Below are 22,201 nucleotides of genomic sequence, written 5' to 3' on the forward strand. Positions count from 1 at the left end.
GCGTCTGTCGGGCGGAGGATTGGAGTGATGGTGCGCCGTGCCTTGAACTGACATGATTGTACAGAATGTTACAGAAATAAACATTGTATCACTTGTGAATTTCAGCAAGATTAAAAACGTATTTTAGATACAGCGCCGCTCCTGCTCTCCTTTCTTTATGGCGGTTCACGCACTTCCTGCCTCACGTGCTGAGCACCGTGGTCCAGGGGCCACGTCAGTATGGTGCATCGATCCACTACTTTATGGAGTCTGGATTGAACGCCATACTTACGCAGTCCTGGCATGACACTCGTCTGTATGGGAGGTTCAGGGTTGGAGTGAGGCGACTTTTCTGACCCTGGTGACAGCGCGCACGTCCTGATGAAGTCCACTGTACATGGGGCGGTATTCCCTCACCACATGGCAAACCGGGGAACGTCAAGAACCGTATGGAGAACCGCAATGAAGTCTGCACCACAAGATAAACCATAGACCGTCCACCCTGGGCAGGGGGAGGCCGGCCATCTTATATCAGCGAGAGCAGGCGGCCATCTTATATCAGAGAGAGCAGGCGGCCATCTTATATCAGCGAGAGCAGGCGGCCATCTTATATCAGAGAGAGCAGGCGGCCATCTTATATCAGCGAGAGCAGGCGGCCATCTTATATCAGCGAGAGCAGGCGGCCATCTTATATCAGAGAGAGCAGGTGGCCATCTTATATCAGAGAGAGCAGGCGGCCATCTTATATCAGCGAGAGCAGGCGGCCATCTTATATCAGCGAGAGCAGGCGGCCATCTTATATCAGAGAGAGCAGGCGGCTATCTTATATCAGAGAGAGCAGGCGGCCATCTTATATCAGAGAGAGCAGGCGGCCATCCTATATCAGCGAGAGCAGGCGGCCATCTTATATCAGCGAGAGCAGGCGGCCATCTTATATCAGAGAGAGCAGGCGGTCATCTTATATCAGAGAGAGCAGGCGGCCATCTTATATCAGCGAGAGCAGGCGGCCATCTTATATCAGAGAGAGCAGGCGGCCATCTTATATCAGCAAGAGCAGGCGGCCATCTTATATCAGCGAGAGCAGGCGGCCATCTTATATAAGAGAGAGCAGGCAGCCATCTTATATCAGCGAGAGCAGGCGGCCATCTTATATAAGAGAGAGCAGGCGGCCATCTTATATCAGCGAGAGCAGGCGGCCATCTTATATCAGAGAGAGCAGGCGGCCATCTTATATCAGAGAGAGCAGGTGGCCATCTTATATCAGAGAGAGCAGGCGGCCATCTTATATCAGAGAGAGCAGGCGGCCATCTTATATCAGAGAGAGCAGGCGGCCATCTTATATCAGCGAGAGCAGGCGGCCATCTTATATCAGCGAGAGCAGGCGGCCATCTTATATAAGAGAGAGCAGGCGGCCATCTTATATCAGCGAGAGCAGGCGGCCATCTTATATCAGAGAGAGCAGACGGCCATCTTATATCAGAGAGAGCAGGCGGCCATCTTATATTAGCGAGAGCAGGCGGCCATCTTATATCAGCGAGAGCAGGCGGCCATCTTATATCAGCGAGAGCAGGCGGCCATCTTGTATCAGCGACACCAGACACGCATCTTATATCAGCGAGAGCAGGCGGCTATCTTATATTAGAGAGAGAGCAGGCGGCCATATTATATCAGAGAGAGCAGGCGGCCATATTATATCAGTGAGAGCAGGCGGCCATCTTATATCAGTGAGACAAGGCAGCCATCTTATATCAGCGAGAGCAGGCGGCCATCTTATATCAGAGAGAGCAGGCGGCCATCTTATATCAGCGAGAGCAGGCGGCCATCTTATATCAGCGACACCAGACACGCATCTTATATCAGCGAGAGCAGGCGGCTATCTTATATTAGAGAGAGAGCAGGCGGCCATATTATATCAGAGAGAGCAGGCGGCCATATTATATCAGTGAGAGCAGGCGGCCATCTTATATCAGTGAGACAAGGCAGCCATCTTATATCAGCGAGAGCAGGCGGCCATCCTATATCAGAGAGAGCAGGCGGCCATCTTATATCAGAGAGAGCAGGCGGCCATCTTATATACAAGCGAGAGCAGGCGGCCATCTTATATCAGCGAGAGCAGGCGGCCATCTTATATCAAAGAGAGCAGGCGGACATTTTATATCAGTGAGAGCAGGCGGCCATCTTATATCAGCGAGAGCAGGCGGCCATCTTATATCAGAGAGAGCAGGCAGCCATATTATATCAGTGAGAGCAGGCGGCCATCTTATATCAGCGAGAGCAGGCGGCCATCTTATATCAGAGAGAGCAGGCAGCCATATTATATCAGTGAGAGCAGGCGGCCATCTTATATCAGTGACACAAGGCAGCCATCTTATATGAGCGAGAGCAGGCGGCTATCTTATATTAGAGAGAGAGCAGGCGGCATATCCTGGGCATATTACTGTAAGGGGGCACAATCCTGGGCATATTACTGTAAGGGGGCACACTCCTGGGCATATTACTGTAAGGGGGCACACTCCTGGGCATATTACTGTAAGGGGGCACACTCCTGGGCATATCACTTTGAGGGGGCACACTCCTGGGCATATCACTTTGAGGGGGCACAATCCTGGGCATATTACTTTGAGGGGGCACAATCCTGGGCATATTACTTTGAGGGGGCACACTCCTGGGCATATTACTGTAAGGGGGCACACTCCTGGGCATATTACTTTGAGAGGGCACACTCCTGGGCATATCACTTTGAGGGGGCACACTCCTGGGCATATCACTTTGAGGGGGCACAATCCTGGGCATATTACTTTGAGGGGGCACAATCCTGGGCATATTACTTTGAGGGGGCACTGTTAGGAGTTATACATGTTAACATGTTTACTGCCACCTGTAGGCTATATAGATATGACAAAGGTTAACAACTGTCATATCTATATAGCCTGCAGGAGGCAGTAAACATGTTAACATGTATAACTCCTAACATCCTCCCTTTCTTGTGAAATCAAGTAATATATAACATAAGATGATTGGATACCACAATACATTCCAAAGGTGACAATGCTTTTTATAATGTATCTAGCACACAAAATCCTTATATCTTGTTGGTGTCCTAATAACCCTAGTTCTTGTACGTCTTGGTGTGGCAGGAGCTTCACATTGCTGCATATGATCATCCATCCCTGTCTCATCTGGAGATGTACCTGGTGCAATCACGTCACTTATTTCAATGTCAGATTTGTCATCCGCAGTCCTCAGAAACTTCCTGTTCCTTCTGTACAACTGTCCATTTGCTTCCACTTTATAAGATCGTGGAGCAACTTTCTCCAAACAAATACCTTGTCGCCAAATTCCATCTGTTGACGACGGCGATGGTTGTATTCGCACTGGCTGACCAATGCTTCGTTCGGGAAGTTCCTTGGCTCCTTTATCATAATATGCCTTCGCTTTTTTGCCTCTTTCAGTTAGGTTCTCGACCACTCCTTTTATAACCTTTGGAAACAGCAGTTTCTGAGCAGTCGGAAGTAAAGTCCTGGTCCTTCTTGACATTAGCCGTTGTACAGGACTACTGCTGGTGCCTTCTAATGGGGGATTTCTCCAGTCAAGAACCGCTTTCCAGATATCCTTGTCATCTCGTTTAGCTTTCTTTATGAGTGTTTTTGCTATTTTTACAGTAGCTTCAGCTTTACCGTTGGACTGACTGTGATATGGGGATGATGTAAGATGTTCAAATTCCCATTCATCCAATAGGAGCAGTAAGCAGCCCCGGAGCAGTAAGCAGTCCGGGGTCACAGCGGTTTGTACCACTAGAACTCAGCACTGACAGAGAAGCAGGGGAACGGTTACACTGTCAGTCAGACTGTGGGGCCACCTGCAACCTTAGGACATACAAAGACTATTGCAAAATTGTTAAAGAAGGAAAGCCAACATTACAGAAGAGTAATGTCAAATTAAAATGGTACAATGACACCTATATGATACCTATGGGCCAATGTAATCTAAATTGTACATATAAAGATAAAAAATATCCACTGCAATTCCACGTTGTCCAAGGTAAACACAAACCACTTCTCTCAGCAGAAACATGTCAGAGAATGGGCCTCCTTACACTGAATGTAGAACATAATGTATTATTACATGATGACCAGCAAACAACTACAACTTCACCCTTTTCTTATGAAATGATCACAACTAAATATAGAGACATTTTCAAAGGACTAGGGTGTCTACCTGGAGAGTATCACCTAGAAATAGATGGAGCAATACCTCCTGTTCAAAACCAACCACGTAGAGTGCCGGCTCCACTTAAAGCTATCCCACAATAGCAATCCCACTTCTGACACCATGTTTCCTGAGGCGATCTGAGGTAATTCAACAAACTTTATTCAGACACAAACAATATGACAAAGGTTAACAACTGTCATATCTATATAGCCTACAGGTGGATGTAAACATGTTAACATGTATAACTCCTAAGGAAACAGGCACAATCCTGGGCATATTACTGTAAGGGGGCACAATCCTGGGCATATTACTGTAAGGGGGCCCAATCCTGGGCATATTACTGTAAGGGGGCCCAATCCTGGGCATATTACTGTAAGGGGGCCCAATCCTGGGCATATTACTATAAGGGGGCCCAATCCTGGGCATATTACTGTAAGGGGGCCCAATCCTGGGCATATTACTGTAAGGGGGCACAATCCTGGGCATATTACTGTAAGGGGGCCCAATCCTGGGCATATTACTGTAAGGGGGCCCAATCCTGGGCATATTGCTGTAAGGGGGCACAATCCTGGGCATATTACTGTGAGGGGGCACAATCCTGGGCATATTACTGTGAGGGGGCCCAATCCTGGGCATATTACTGTAAGGGGTCACAATCCTGGGCATATCACTGTAAGAGGGCACAATCCTGGGCATATTACTGTTAGGGGGCCCAATCCTGGGCATATTACTGTAAGGGGGCACAATCCTGGGCATATTACTGTAAGGGGGCACACTCCTGGGCATATTACTTTGAGGGGGCACAATCCTGGGCATATTACTGTCAGGGGGCACACTCCTGGGCATATTACTGTTAGGGGGCACACTCCTGGGCATATTACTTTGAGGGGCACAATCCTGGGCATATTACTGTAAGGGGGCCCAATCCTGGGCATATTACTGTAAGGGGGCCCAATCCTGGGCATATTACTGTAAGGGGGCCCAATCCTGGGCATATTGCTGTAAGGGGGCACAATCCTGGGCATATTACTGTAAGGGGGCCCAATCCTGGGCATATTACTGTAAGGGGGCACAATCCTGGGCATATTACTGTAAGGGGGCACACTCCTGGGCATATTACTGTAAGGGGGCACAATCCTGGGCATATTACTGTAAGGGGGCCCAATCCTGGCATATTACTGTAAGAGGGGCCCAATCCTGGGCATATACTGTAAGGGGGCCCCAATCCTGGGCATATTACGGTAAGGGGGCCCAATTCCTGGGCATATTACTGGTAAGAGGGCACAATCCTGGGCATATTACTGTAGGGGGCCCAATCCTGGGCCTATTACTGTAAGGGGGCACAATCCCTGGGCATATTAATGAAAGGGGGCCCAAATCCTGGGCATATTACTGTAAGGGGGGGGCACAATCCTGGGCATATTACTGTAAGGGGGCCCAATCCATGGGCATATTACTGTAAGGGGGGCAACTAATCCTGGGCATATTGCTGTAAGGGGGCCCAATCCTGGGCATATTACTGTAAGGGGGCCCAATCCTGGGCATATTACTGTAAGGGGGCACACTCCTGGGGCATATTACTGTAAGGGGGGCACAATCCTGGGCATATTACTGTAAGGGGGCCAATCCTGGGCATATTACTGTAAGGGGGCCCAATCCTGGGCATATTACTGTAAGGGGGCCCAATCCTGGGCATATTGCTGTAAGGGGGCACAATCCTGGGCATATTACTGTAAGGGGGCCCAATCCTGGGCATATTACTGTAAGGGGGCACAATCCTGGGCATATTACTGTAAGGGGGCACACTCCTGGGCATATACTGTAAGGGGCACAATCCTGGGCATATTACTGTAAGGGGGCCCAATCCTGGGCATATTACTGTAAGGGGGCCCAATCCTGGGCATATTACTGTAAGGGGGCCCAATCCTGGGCATATTACTGTAAGGGGGCCCAATCCTGGGCATATTACTGTAAGAGGGCACAATCCTGGGCATATTACTGTTAGGGGGCACACTCCTGGGCATATTACTTTGAGGGGCACAATCCTGGGCATATTACTGCATATTAGTAAGGGGGCCCAATCCTGGGCATATTACTGTAAGGGGGCCCAATCCAGGGCATATTACTGTAAGGGGGCCCAATCCTGGCATATTGCTGTAAGGGGGCACAATCCTGGCATATTACTGTAAGGGGGCCCAATCCTGGGCATATTACTGTAAGGGGGCACAATCCTGGGCATATTACTGTAAGGGGGCACACTCCTGGGCATATTACTGTAAGGGGGCACAATCCTGGGCATATTACTGTAAGGGGGCCCAATCCTGGGCATATTACTGTAAGGGGGCCCAATCCTGGGCATATTACTGTAAGGGGGCCCAATCCTGGGCATATTACTGTAAGGGGGCCCAATCCTGGGCATATTACTGTAAGAGGGCACAATCCTGGGCATATTACTGTTAGGGGGCCCAATCCTGGGCATATTACTGTAAGGGGGCACAATCCTGGGCATATTACTGTAAGGGGGCCCAATCCTGGGCATATTACTGTAAGGGGCACAATCCTGGGCATATTACTGTAGGGGGCCCAATCCTGGGCATATTACTGTAAGGGGGCCCAATCCTGGGCATATTGCTGTAAGGGGGCCCAATCCTGGGCATATTACTGTAAGGGGGCCCAATCCTGGGCATATTACTGTAAGGGGGCACACTCCTGGGCATATTACTGTAAGGGGGCCCAATCCTGGGCATATTACTGTAAGGGGGCACACTCCTGGGCATATTACTGTAAGGGGGCCCAATCCTGGGCATATTACTGTAAGGGGGCACAATCCTGGGCATATTGCTGTAAGGGGGCACAATCCTGGGCATATTACTGTAAGAGGGCACAATCCTGGGCATATTACTGTGAGGGGGCACACTCCTGGGCATATTTCTGTTAGGGGGCACACTCCTGGGCATATTACTGTTAGGGGGCACACTCCTGGGCAAATTACTTTGAGGGGCACAATCCTGGGCATATTACTGTGAGGGGGCACATATCAGTCTGGGTATGTTGTGAGTTGCATCTCAATGGGGTATTTGTTGATGATCTATTTTCTCTTGTCAGCCGCTGGCGCCTGCCTCTTGTGGATATTGGGCCACTCATATGTGCATTGGGGAGCGAGGAGGGCGGTGGCCCGGCCTAATGAGAGACAGGTTTGGTGCGGTGGATTTGGGTTAGAGGCATGCTGTGTAATGGGGTGCTGCCGGAATTACATTTGGGGAAGGCGGGCTTGGACGACCTGGGGATTTGGTCTTCTCTGGACCTTATCCGGGACTTCACGTTTGATGTCCTGCACTTGTGGTCTCTGTTCCTAGTATTCGGTTGGTTTGGTCTGAAATGGTGGTCCGATTGATCATCGGGCCCGTGGCCGGGTTAACAAGGCGGTCTCGCAGTTCATGTGGTGGTACGGCAGCGGGATCTTGAAGTTCTGGCTTGGTGGCATCTGAGGTTGGACGGTGTGCATCTCAACAATGTGGGCATTGACATCTGGTGTTTGAGGTTACAGGAGGGCATCGAAAGGCAGCTCGGGTGTGGTGGGACTCACAAGCACAAGGGGTCGTGCTGCCTCGTTGTGGCGGTGAGGAGGCCTTGGAAGGTTCTTGCTGAAGGGGTTAGGGCCCATCTGGCATGAACAAGGTAGTTGGTGTTTGGATCGCTAGAATATCTAATATACAATAATCTAATCTAATATAGACATTTTAAGGTCCAAATAATTTAATATGAATAACCTTAATAAATAAATCTCTTAAATATTACCAGCACATCTGAACTTACCTCGGTTGCGCCGCTGCTGAATGCGGCACCCTCTTCTTATCTTCGGCCCAGCAAGCTGCTGTATCCCGCACTCTCTTCTTGTCTTCGGCCCAGCACGCTGCTGTATCCTGCACGCTCTTCTCATCTTCGGCCCAGCACACTGCTGTATCCTGCACGCTCTTCTTCGTCTTGTCTTCGGCCCAGCACACTGCTGTATCCTGCACGCTCTTCTCATCTTCGGCCCAGCACACTGCTGTATCCTGCACGCTCTTCTTCGTCTTGTCTTCGGCCCAGCACACTGCTGTATCCTGCACGCTCTTCTCATCTTCGGCCTGGCACGCTGCTGTATCTCGCACGCTCTTCTCATCTTCGGCCTGGCACGCTGCTGTATCCCACACTCTTCTTATCTTCGGCCCGGCATGCTGCTGTATCTCGCACTCTCTTCTTCATCTTGTCTTCGGCACACGGCTGTATCCCGCACTCTCTTCTTCGTCTTCAGCCCGGCACACTGCTGTATCCCACACTCTCTTCTTATCTTTGTACCGGCACGCTGCTGTATCCTGCACTCTCTTCTCATCTTTGTCCCGGCACGCTGCTGTATCCCGCACTCTCTTCTTTGTCTTCAGCCCGGCACGCTGCTGTATCCTGCACTCTCTTCTTATCTTTGCCCCGGCACGCCTCTGTATCTCGCAATCTCTTCTTCGTCTTGTCTTTGGCACGCTGCCGTATACCGCATTCTCTTCTTATCTTTGGCCCGGCATGCTGCTGTATCTCGCACTCTCTTCTTATCTTCGGCCCGGCACACTACTTTATACCGCACTCTCTTCTTATCTTTGGCCGGGCACTCTGCTGTATCCTGCACTCTCTTCTTCGTCTTGTCTTCGGCCCGGCAAGCTTCTGTATCGCGCACTCCCTTTTTATCTTCGGCCCAGCACACTGCTGTATCCTGCACTCTCTTCTTCATCTTGTCTTCGGCCCAGCATGCTGCTGTATTCCGCACTCCCTTTTTATCTTCGGCCCGGCATGCTGCTGTAACCAGCACTCTCTTCTTCGTCTTGTCTTTGGCCCGGCACGCTGCTGTGTATCCTGCACTCTCTTCTTCGTCTTGTCTTTGGCCTGGCACGCTGCTGTGTATCCTGCACTCTCTTCTTCATCTTGTCTTCGGCCTGGCAAGCTTCTGTATCGCGCACTCCCTTTTTATCTTCGGCCCAGCACACTGCTGTATCCTGCACTCTCTTCTTCGTCTTGTCTTCGGCCCGGCATGCTGCTGTATCCAGCACTCTCTTCTTCGTCTTGTCTTTGGCCCGGCATGCTGCTGTATCCAGCACTCTCTTCTTCGTCTTGTCTTCGGCCCGGCATGCTGCTGTATCCAGCACTCTCTTCTTCGTCTTGTCTTCGGCCTGGCAAGCTTCTGTATCGTGCACTCCCTTTTTATCTTCGGCCCAGCACACTGCTGTATCCTGCACTCTCTTCTTCATCTTGTCTTCGGCCCGGCATGCTGCTGTATCCTGCACTCTCTTCTTCGTCTTGTCTTTGGCCTGGAAAGCTTCTTTATCGTGCACTCCCTTTTTATCTTCAGCCCAGCACACTGCTGTATCCTGCACTCTCTTCTTCGTCTTGTCTTCGGCCCGGCATGCTGCTGTATCCAGCACTCTCTTCTTCGTCTTGTCTTCGGCCCGGCATGCTGCTGTATCCAGCACTCTCTTCTTCATCTTGTCTTTGGCCCGGCATGCTGCTGTATCCTGCACTCTCTTCTTCATCTTGTCTTCGGCCCGGCATGCTGCTGTATCCTGCACTCTCTTCTTCATCTTGTCTTTGGCCCGGCACGCTGCTGTATCCAGCACTCTCTTCTTCATCTTGTCTTCGGCCCGGCATGCTGCTGTATCCTGCACTCTCTTCTTCGTCTTGTCTTTGGCTCGGCATGCTGCTGTATCCTGCACTCTCTTCTTCGTCTTGTCTTCGGCCCGGCATGCTGCTGTATCCTGCACTCTCTTCTTCGTCTTGTCTTTGGCTCGGCACGCTGCTGCTGTATCCTGCACTCTCTTCTTCGTCTTGTCTTCGGCCCGGCATGCTGCTGTATCCAGCACTCTCTTCTTCGTCTTGTCTTCGGCCCGGCATGCTGCTGTATCCTGCACTCTCTTCTTCATCTTGTCTTCGGCCCGGTACGCTGCTGTATCCTGCACTCTCTTCTTCGTCTTGTCTTTGGCTCGGCACGCTGCTGCTGTATCCTGCACTCTCTTCTTCATCTTGTCTTTGGCCCGGCACGCTGCTGTATCCTGCACTCTCTTCTTCGTCTTGTCTTTGGCTCGGCATGCTGCTGCTGTATCCTGCACTCTCTTCTTCGTCTTGTCTTTGGCTCGGCACGCTGCTGCTGTATCCTGCACTCTCTTCTTCATCTTGTCTTTGGCCCGGCACGCTGCTGTATCCTGCACTCTCTTCTTCATCTTGTCTTCGGCCCGGCATGCTGCTGTATCCTGCACTCTCTTCTTCATCTTGTCTTCGGCCCGGCACGCTGCTGTATCCTGCACTCTCTTCTTCGTCTTGTCTTTGGCTCGGCATGCTGCTGCTGTATCCTGCACTCTCTTCTTCGTCTTGTCTTTGGCCCGGCACGCTGCTGCTGTATCCTGCACTCTCTTCTTCGTCTTGTCTTTGGCCCGGCACGCTGCTGCTGTATCCTGCACTCTCTTCTTCGTCTTGTCTTTGGCTCGGCATGCTGCTGTATCCTGCACTCTCTTCTTCGTCTTGTCTTTGGCCCGGCATGCTGCTGTATCCTGCACTCTCTTCTTCATCTTGTCTTTGGCCCGGCACGCTGCTGTATCCTGCACTCTCTTCTTCATCTTGTCTTCGGCCCGGCATGCTGCTGTATCCTGCACTCTCTTCTTCGCCTTGTCTTCGGCCCGGCATGCTGCTGTATCCTGCACTCTCTTCTTCGTCTTGTCTTCGGCCCAGCATGCTGCTGTATCCTGCACTCTCTTCTTCGCCTTGTCTTCGGCCCGGCATGCTGCTGTATCCTGCACTCTCTTCTTCGTCTTGTCTTCGGCCCGGCATGCTGCTGTATCCTGCACTCTCTTCTTCGCCTTGTCTTCGGCCCGGCATGCTGCTGTATCCTGCACTCTCTTCTTCGTCTTGTCTTCGGCCCGGCATGCTGCTGTATCCTGCACTCTCTTCTTCGTCTTGTCTTTGGCCCGGCATGCTGCTGTGTATCCCGCACTCTCTTCTTCATCTTGTCTTTGGCCCGGCACGCTGCTGTATCCAGCACTCTCTTCTTCATCTTGTCTTCTGCCCAGCATGCTGCTGTATCCTGCGCTCTCTTCTTCGCCTTGTCTTCGGCCCGGCATGCTGCTGTATCCAGCACTCTCTTCTTCATCTTGTCTTTGGCCCAGCACGCTGCTGTATCCTGCACTCTCTTCTTCGTCTTGTCTTCGGCCCGGCAAGCTGCTGCTGTTCTTATGGCCCGCACGCTGCTGTATCCTGCACTCTCTTCTTCATCTTGTCTTTGGCCCGGCATGCTGCTGTATCCAGCACTCTCTTCTTCATCTTGTCTTCGGCCCGGCACGCTGCTGCACCGGTTTCCAGAGTCATACTACAGGCCCGCAGTGGGTGTTGTGCCCTATTAAGCGCCGCTTTCTTCCGCTCTTTGAGATGTAATATACAGGTAGGAGCCAGGCAGACTGTTACCCGGGTCCAAAAGAGGGACACTTGGGAGGCAAGGCTATGCTTTTCACCGCCATCCGGCTGCTTCATTAAGGTAGGTACAAGATATCTACACAGAGTTATGACCCAGAAGTGAATGGTGCACAATTGGTTGTACTGTGTAAAACACAAACACATGATGCAAGAAAAGTATAAAGTGAAAAATGATCCCAGCATTAGGACGGCTGTGCTAAAAATCTATAACTAATTGGTTAAAACAAGCTAGGGTGAAAAATATGAGTACTGGGGCACAGGAAGTGACATCACATGCATTACATAAAGACAGGTAAACATGATTGTGGACATTGAATATACAGAGGAAAATCCCAAGTGGAGGGGACAATAGGCAGCATTCAGAGGAGAAAAGGAAGACCAGGCCAAGATAAGATGAAGACAAGAGGCACAACGGAGGTGGGAAGACCGGGCGACAAAGAACAGAAAGAGAGTGTTATCGAAATGGAAAGCTGTGTGTATTATTCCTGTACTGTGACATCACTGTGTATATTATCTTTGTACTGTGACATCACTGTGTATATTATCTTTGTACTGTGACATCACTGTGTGTATTATCCCTGTACTGTGACATCACTGTGTGTATTATCTCTGTCCTGTGACATCACTGTGTTTATTATCTCTGTCCTGTGACATCACTGTGTGTATTATCTCTGTCCTGTGACATCACTGTGTTTATTATCTCTGTACTGTGACATCACTGTGTTTATTATCCCTGCACTGTGACATCACTGTGTTTATTATCTCTGTCCTGTGACATCACTATGTTTATTGCATCTGTACTGTGACATCACTGTGTGTATTATCCCTGTACTGTGACATCACTGTGTATTATCCCTGTACTGTGACATCACTGTTTATTATCTCTGTACTGTGACATCACTGTGTGTATTATCCCTGTACTGTGACATCACTGTGTTTATCATCCCTGTACTGTGACATCACTGTGTGTATTATACCTGTGCTGTGACATCACTGTGTTTATTATCTCTGTACTGTGACATCACTGTGTCTATTATCTCTGTACTGTGACATCACTGTGTTTATTATCTCTGTACTGTGACATCACTGTGTGTATTATCCCTGCACTGTGACATCACTGTGTGTATTATACCTGTGTTGTGACATCACTGTGTTTATTATCTCTGTACTGTGACATCACTGTGTCTATTATCTCTGTACTGTGACATCACTGTGTTTATTATCTCTGTACTGTGACATTGCTGTGTGTATTATCCCTGCACTGTGACATCACTGTGTTTATTATCTCTGTACTGTGACATCACTGTGTCTATTATCTCTGTACTGTGACATCACTGTGTGTATTATCCCTGTACTGTGACATCACTGTGTCTATTATCCCTGCACTGTGACATCACTGTGTTTATTATCCCTGTACTGTGACATCACTGTGTGTATTATCCCTGTACTGTGACATCACTGTGTTTATTATCTCTGTCCTGTGACATCACTGTGTTTACTATCTCTGTCCTGTGACATCACTGTGTGTATTATCTCTGTACTGTGACATCACTGTGTTTATTATCCCTGTACTGTGACATCACTGTTTATTATCCATGTACTGTGACATCACAGTGTTTATTATCCCTGTCCTGTGACATCACTGTGTTTATTATCCCTGTACTGTGAGATCACTGTGTTTATTATCCCTGTACTGTGACATCACTGTGTTTATTATCCCTGTACTGTGACATCACTGTGTATTATCCCTGTACTGTGACATCACTGTGTTTATTATCCCTGTACTGTGACATCACTGTGTGTATTATCCCTGTACTGTGACATCACTGTGTTTATTATCCATTGTACTGTGACATCACTGTGTGTATTATCCCTGTACTGTGACATCACTGTGTGTATTATCCCTGTACTGTGACATCACTGTGGTTATTATCCCTGTACTGTGACATCACTGTGTGTATTATCCCTGTACTGTGACATCACTGTGTTTATTATCCCTGTACTGTGACATCACTGTGTTTATTATCCCTGTACTGTGACATCACTGTGTTTATTATCTCTGTACTGTGACATCACTGTGTTTATTATCTCTGTACTGTGACATCACTGTGTTTATTATCCCTGTACTGTGACGTCACTGTGTGTATTATCCCTGTACTGTGACATCACTGTGTTTATTATCCCTGTACTGTGACATCACTGTGTGTATTATCCCTGTACTGTGACATCACTGTGGTTATTATCCCTGTACTGTGACATCACTGTGTGTATTATCCCTGTACTGTGACATCACTGTGTTTATTATCCCTGTACTGTGACATCACTGTGTTTATTATCCCTGTACTGTGACATCACTGTGTTTATTATCTCTGTACTGTGACATCACTGTGTTTATTATCTCTGTACTGTGACATCACTGTGTGTATTATCCCTGTACTGTGACATCACTGTGTTTATTATCCCTGTACTGTGACGTCACTGTGTGTATTATCCCTGTACTGTGACATCACTGTGTTTATTATCCCTGTACTGTGACATCACTGTGTGTATTATCCCTGTACTGTGACATCACTGTGGTTATTATCCCTGTACTGTGACATCACTGTGTGTATTATCCCTGTACTGTGACATCACTGTGTTTATTATCCCTGTACTGTGACATCACTGTGTTTATTATCCCTGTACTGTGACATCACTGTGTTTATTATCTCTGTACTGTGACATCACTGTGTTTATTATCTCTGTACTGTGACATCACTGTGTGTATTATCCCTGTACTGTGACATCACTGTGTTTATTATCCCTGTACTGTGACATCACTGTGGTGATTATCCCTGTACTGTGACATCACTGTGTGTATTATCTTTGTACTGTGACATCACTGTGTTTATTATCTCTGTACTGTGATATCACTGTGTGTATTATCTCTGTGCTGTGACATCACTGTGTGTATTATCCCTGTACTGTGACATCACTGTGTTTATTATCCCTGTACTGTGACATCACTGTGTTTATTATCTCCGTACTGTGACATCACTGTGTTTATTATCCCTGTACTGTGACATCACTGTGTGTATTATCCCTGTACTGTGACATCACTGTGTTTATTATCCCTGTACTGTGACATCACTGTGTTTATTATCTCCGTACTGTGACATCACTGTGTTTATTATCCCTGTACTGTGACATCACTGTGTGTATTATCTCTGTACTGTGACATCACTGTGTTTATTATCCCTGTACTGTGACATCACTGTGTTTATTATCCCTGTACTGTGACATCACTGTGTTTATTATCCCTGTACTGTGAGATCACTGCGTGCATTATAATTAATTATTCATTGCCCATACATTGCCGTTAGGGTCAGTGCATAAACATTTGGGAATAATTAACCCTTTGCAGTCGCCCTCTGGGGTATTGGCAGCACAACAAAAACACTGATAGTGTGTTGCCTCTGTATGAGGAGGTGGCTCTTTGGGACCTACATGTAATAGTGACCTGCACAGTTCTATATCTGCTCCACAGTCCCAGGTCTGTCGAATCTTCATCCACCACGAGAGCATGAGCCGCTCTGACCTGGGCTTTCCTTTCCACTGTTCTCCAGCTGCTCCCTGCAGACCCCGGATAAGTTATGGGTGTGCAGGATGGTGCACTGGTTTCTGTATAATCCATCATTATAATGGCCGGCACTCTGTAACATCCAGATACTCCACAGGGTCCATTATAGAGCCCATACCATGTGCATCCATATGTGCAGCGCCAGTCGCACTAGATTAAGGTGCAGGACGGCGGTAGTTTGGGTTGATATAATGACGTTACCGTCCAGTCTGGACCATTCTGGGACGTCTGCACTTCCTGTAATCAGATTCCCGCACGCTGATTGTATTTGTCGGAAAGTTGGTTGTTTGCAGGAGAATTATCCACCAGCAAACACCAAAGCAGATGGCACCCCACAGGGGGACCCATCGCACCCCTTAGAGGTTCCAGCAGAAGCCACCGGTGCAGATCCTGGCAAATAAAAGGGCAAAACACCGCTGCATGAGGGATCTCGAATATAGTGTGCCATCCTTCCCCCATGGACTGTGCCGGCTCCTGCTTCACCTCCTCCTCAAGGCAGACATAGAAAACTAAAGGCTTTAATCCAGTCACAACTGATGTTTCTCTGACTGCTGCAGAACCTCCTAATACACACCTCCGCTGCTGCAGAACCTCCTAATACACACCTCAGCTGCTGCAGAACCTCCTTATACACACCTCCACTGCTGCAGAACCTCCTAATACACACCTCAGCTGCTGCAGAACTTCCTAATACACACCTCCACTGCTGCAGAACCTCCTAATACACACCTCAGCTGCAGCAGAACCTCCTAATACACACCTCAGCTGCTGCAGAACCTCCTAATACACACCTCCGCTGCTGCAGAACCTCCTAATACACACCTCAGCTGCAGCAGAATCTCATAATACACACCTCAGCTGCTGCAGAACCTCCTAACACACACCTCAGCTGCTGCAGAATCTCATAATACACACCTCAGCTGCTGCAGAACCTCCTAATACAAACCTCAGCTGCTGCAGAACCTCCTAATACACACCTCAGCTGCTGCAGAACCTCCTATTACACACCTCAGCTGCTGTAGAACCTTCTAATACACACCTCCGCTGCTGCAGAACCTCCTAATACACACCTCAGCTGCTGCAGAACCTCCTAACACACACCTCAGCTGCTGCAGAACCTCCTATTACACACCTCAGCTGCTGTAGAACCTTCTAATACACACCTCCGCTGCTGCAGAACCTCCTAATACACACCTCAGCTGCTGCAGAACCTCCTAACACACACCTCAGCTGCTGCAGAACCTCCTATTACACACCTCAGCTGCTGTAGAACCTTCTAATACACACCTCCGCTGCTGCAGAACCTCCTAATACACACCTCCACTGCTGCAGAACCTCCTAATACACACCTCAGCTGCTGCAGAACCTCCTAACACACACCTCAGCTGCTGCAGAACCTCCTATTACACACCTCAGCTGCTGTAGAACCTTCTAATACACACCTCAGCTGCTGTAGAACCTTCTAATACACACCTCAGCTGCTGCAGAACCTCCTAATACACACCTCAGCTTCAGCAGAATCTCCTAATACACACCTCAGCTGCAGCAGAACCTCCTAACACACACCTCAGCTGCTGCAGAACCTCCTAACACACACCTCAGCTGCTGCAGAACCTCCTAATACACACTTCAGCTGCTGCAGAACCTCCTAATAAACACCTCAGCTGCTGCAGAACCTCCTAACACACACCTCAGCTGCAGCAGAATCTCATAATACACACCTCAGCTGCTGCAGAACCTCCTAACACACACATCAGCTGCTGCAGAATCTCATAATACACACTTCAGCTGCTGCAGAACCTCCTAATACACACCTCAGCTGCTGCAGAACCTCCTAATACACACCTCAGCTGCAGCAGAACCTTCTAATACACACCTCAGCTGCAGCAGAATCTCATAATACACACGTCAGCTGCAGCAGAACCTCCTAATACACACCTCAGCTGCAGCAGAACCTCCTAATACACACCTCAGCTGCAGCAGAATCTCATAATACACACGTCAGCTGCAGCAGAACCTCCTAACACACACCTCAGCTGCTGCAGAATCTCATAATACACACCTCAGCTGCTGCAGAACCTCCTAATACACACCTCAGCTGCTGCAGAACCTCCTATTACACACATCAGCTGCAGCAGAACCTCCTAATACACACCTCAGCTGCTGTAGAACCTCCTAATACACACCTCAGCTGCTGCAGAACCTCCTAATACACACCTCAGCTGCAGCAGAACCTTCTAATACACACCTCAGCTGCAGCATAACCTCCTAATACACACCTCAGCTGCAGTAGAACATCATAATACACATCTCAGCTGCTGCATAACCTCCTAATACACACCTCAGCTGCTGCAGAACCTCCTAATACACACCTCACCTGCTGCATAACCTCCTAATACACACCTCAGCTGCTGCAGAACCTCCTAATACACACTTCAGCTGCAGCAGAACCTCCTAATACACACCTCAGCTGCAGCAGAATCTCATAATACACACCTCAGCTGCTGCAGAACCTCCTAATACACACCTCAGCTGCTGCAGAACCTCCTAATAAACACTTCAGCTGCAGCAGAACCTCCTAATGCACACCTCAGCTGCTGCAGAACCTCCTAATACACACATCAGCTGCAGCAGAACCTCCTAATACACCTCAGCTGCTGCAGAACCTCTTAATACACACCTCAGCTGCAGCAGAACCTCCTAATACACACCTCAGCTGCAGTAGAACATCATAATACACATCTCAGCTGCTGCATAACCTCCTAATACACACCTCACCTGCTGCATAACCTCCTAATACACACTTCAGCTGCTGCAGAACCTCCTAATAAACACCTCAGCTGCTGCAGAACCTCCTAATACACACCTCAGCTGCAGCAGAACCTCCTAATACACACTTCAGCTGCTGCAGAACCTCCTAATAAACACCTCAGCTGCTGCAGAACATCATAATCTGATGCTAGAGAACATATAAAGCTTTGATCCCATCTGTGTTGGGGCCTCAGTCGCAGATCAGGTCATAAATGCTGGACACAATTTTCTAGCCTGGCAGATGGAAACCCGTCAGATCTCATCATAGTCGTCGGGATCCGTCGGGTGTTGTTGTCCATGAAGTGCCAGATCCGGCATTGCGGTGATTTTCGTGGATTTGCTCTATGACAGAACAGCGAACGTCACCAGCACAGAAGTGAACAAAGCCCAATACACACCTCAGCTGCTGCAGAACATTATACTAGTGACAAAGGAACTACAAGTCTCATCATCACCAGCTTGTTATTATTGGAAATTAGGGAGCAACACAGCAAGAGGTAAAAGTGGAGAGAACTACAACTCCCAGCATGTCAACTCTGTTATTATTGGATACAAGTGGATATACCACACAGAGAGAGTATAAGCCTGTATTTCAAGCATCAGTTCTGCATATTTGGCATCCCAAAACGTAAAACTAAACGGTGATGTGAAACCAGTCTAGGAAGAGAGAACTACAACTCCCAGCATGTCCTGATTATTATAAGGCATTATGCAGTTGTACTAGGTGAGAGCTTTAAAAGGAAATAACTATAAACCCCAGCATGGTCAGACTTATTATGGGGCATCAGTATACATTACAGAGAGGAAGTATAAGAGGAGAGAACTACAACTCCTAGCATTACCAGACTGTACTAGGGCATAAGTTGAAATTACATGGAGAGGGATACAATAGGACAGACAAACTACAACTCCCAGCATTACCAGACTGTACTTGGGCATAAGTTGAAATTACATGGAGAGGGATATAATAGGAGAGAACTACAACTCCCAGCTTTGATAGGACGTTATATGGGCTATCCAGGACACCGCATAGAAGCTCCGCCCACTCACAGCAACATCCCACAGGTCTTTCACCAGTCCTCTGCACTGGTCACATCACATGAGGATGACATCACCAAAGGTCCTTCAGACTTCTGCTCTACTATTCCTTGGCTTCCTGCACTGGTCACATGGTTGATGACATCACTAAAGGTCCTTCTCCACTTCTTACATTCTGTTTTCACAGGTAGCTAGCGATACAACTGTAATTGGTGGGCGGGGCCTATCCTCCACTGCGGGCCCCCTTTCCCCAGGGGCCCCATAGCAGCTATGTGGTCTGCCTCTATGGGAGGTACGCCACTGGCACCCCACAATCCCCCCGAATATCCGATACCGGCAGTGACCCGGCCTTCATACATCACCTGCCGTGATCCCATAGGCTGGGTGACAAGCATTAGGGACCTGCACTGCTTTCTACAGACCCCGAATGACAATAGTTATGCCTCCGCTTTCCTATTATCTGTGTGTCAGTCTGCAGTGCAGAGCTCGCATTCTATTCATGAACTAGGACAGCGGGCACCATCAAAATGATTTTTGATCAGTGACTGGGGGCAGTAATGATTGCACCACATGTCCTCCGCTGACTGGGGACAGTAATGATCGCACTGCACATCCTCCGCTGACTGGGGACAGTAATGATTGCACCACATGTCCTCCGCTGACTGGGGACAGTATTGATCGCACTGCACATCCTCCGCTGACTGGGGACAGTATTGATCGCACTGCACATCCTCCGCTGACTGGGGACAGTAATGATCGCACTGCCCATCCTCCGCTGACTGGGGACAGTAATGATCGCACTGCCCATCCTCCGCTGACTGGGGACAGCAATGATCGCACTGCCCATCCTTTGCTGACTGGGGACAGTAATGATCGCACTGCACGTCCTCCGCTGACTGGGGACAGTAATGATCGCACTGCACATCCTCCGCTGACTGGGGACAGTAATGATCGCACTGCACATGTCCTCCGCTGACTGGGGACAGTAATGATTGCACTGCACATCCTCCGCTGTCTGGGGACAGTATTGATCGCACTGCACATCCTCCGCTGACTGGGGACAGTATTGATCGCACTGCCCATCCTCCGCTGACTGGGGACAGTAATGATCGCACTGCCCATCCTCCGCTGACTGGGGACGGCAATGATCGCACTGCCCATCCTTTGCTGACTGGGGACAGTAATGATCGCACTGCACGTCCTCCGCTGACTGGGGACAGTAATGATCGCACTGCCCATCCTCCGCTGACTGGGGACAGTAATGGTCGCACTGCCCATCCTCCGCTGACTGGGGACAGTAATGATCGCACTGCCCGTCCTCCGCTGACTGGGGACAGTAATGATCGCACTGCCCATCCTCCGCTGACTGGGGACAGTAATGATCGCACTGCCCATCCTTTGCTGACTGGGGACAGTAATGATCGCACTGCACGTCCTCCGCTGACTGGGGACAGTAATGATCGCACTGCCCATCCTCCGCTGACTGGGGACAGTAATGATCGCACTGCCCATCCTCCGCTGACTGGGGACAGTAATGATCGCACTGCCCGTCCTCCGCTGACTGGGGACAGTAATGATCGCACTGCACATCCTCCGCTGACTGGGGACAGTAATGATCGCACTGCCCATCCTTTGCTGACTGGGGACAGTAATGATCGTACTGCACATCCTCCGCTGACTGGGGACAGTAATGATCGCACCGCACATCCTCCGCTGACTGGGGACAGTAATGATCGCACTGCCGATCCTCCGCTGACTGGGGACAGTAATGATTGCACTGCCCATCCTCCGCTGACTGGGGACAGTAATGATCGCACTGCCCATCCTCCGCTGACTGGGGACAGTAATGATCGTACTGCACATCCTCCGCTGACTGGGGACAGTAATGATCGCACTGCCCGTCTTCCGCTGACTGGGGACAGTAATGATCGCACTGCCCGTCCTCCGCTGACTGGGGACAGTAATGATCGCACCGCACATCCTCCGCTGACTGGGGACAGTAATGATCGCACTGCCCGTCCTCCGCTGACTGGGGACAGTAATGATTGCACTGCACGTCCTCCGCTGACTGGGGACAGTAATGATCGCACTGCCCATCCTCTGCTGACTGGGGACAGTAATGATCGCACTGCCCATCCTCCGCTGACTGGGGACAGTAATGATCGCACTGCCCATCCTCCGCTGACTGGGGACAGTAATGATCGCACTGCCCGTCCTCCGCTGACTGGGGACAGTAATGATCGCACTGCACATCCTCCGCTGACTGGGGACAGTAATGATCGCACTGCACATCCTCCGCTGACTGGGGACAGTAATGATCGCACTGCACATCCTCCGCTGACTGGGGACAGTAATGATCTCACTGCCCATCATCTGCTGACTGGGGACAGTAATGATCGCACTGCACATCCTCCGCTGACTGGGGACAGTAATGATCGCACTGCACATCCTCCGCTGACTGGGGACAGTAATGATCGCACTGCCCATCCTCCGCTGACTGGGGACAGTAATGATCGTACTGCACATCCTCCGCTGACTGGGGACAGTAATGATCGCACTGCCCGTCCTCCGCTGACTGGGGACAGTAATGATCGCACTGCACATCCTCCGCTGACTGGGGACAGTAATGATCGCACTGCACATCCTCCGCTGTCTGGGGACAGTAATGATCGCACTGCCCGTCCTCCGCTGACTGGGGACAGTAATGATCGCACTGCACGTCCTCCGCTGACTGGGGACAGTAATGATCGCACTGCACATCCTCCGCTGACTGGGGACAGTAATGATCGCACTGCCCATCCTCCGCTGACTGGGGACAGTAATGATCGCACTGCCCATCCTCTGCTGACTGGGGACAGTAATGATCGCACTGCACATCCTCTGCTGACTGGGGACAGTAATGATCGCACCACATGTCCTCCGCTGACTGGGGACAGTAATGATCGCACTGCACATCCTCCGCTGACTGGGGACAGTAATGATCGCACTGCACATCCTCCGCTGACTGGGGACAGTAATGATCGCACTGCCCATCCTCCGCTGACTGGGGACAGTAATGAT

The sequence above is a fragment of the Bufo bufo genome, chromosome 10, assembly GCF_905171765.1.
Source record: "Bufo bufo chromosome 10, aBufBuf1.1, whole genome shotgun sequence".
NCBI classification, from domain to species: Eukaryota; Metazoa; Chordata; class Amphibia; order Anura; family Bufonidae; genus Bufo; species Bufo bufo.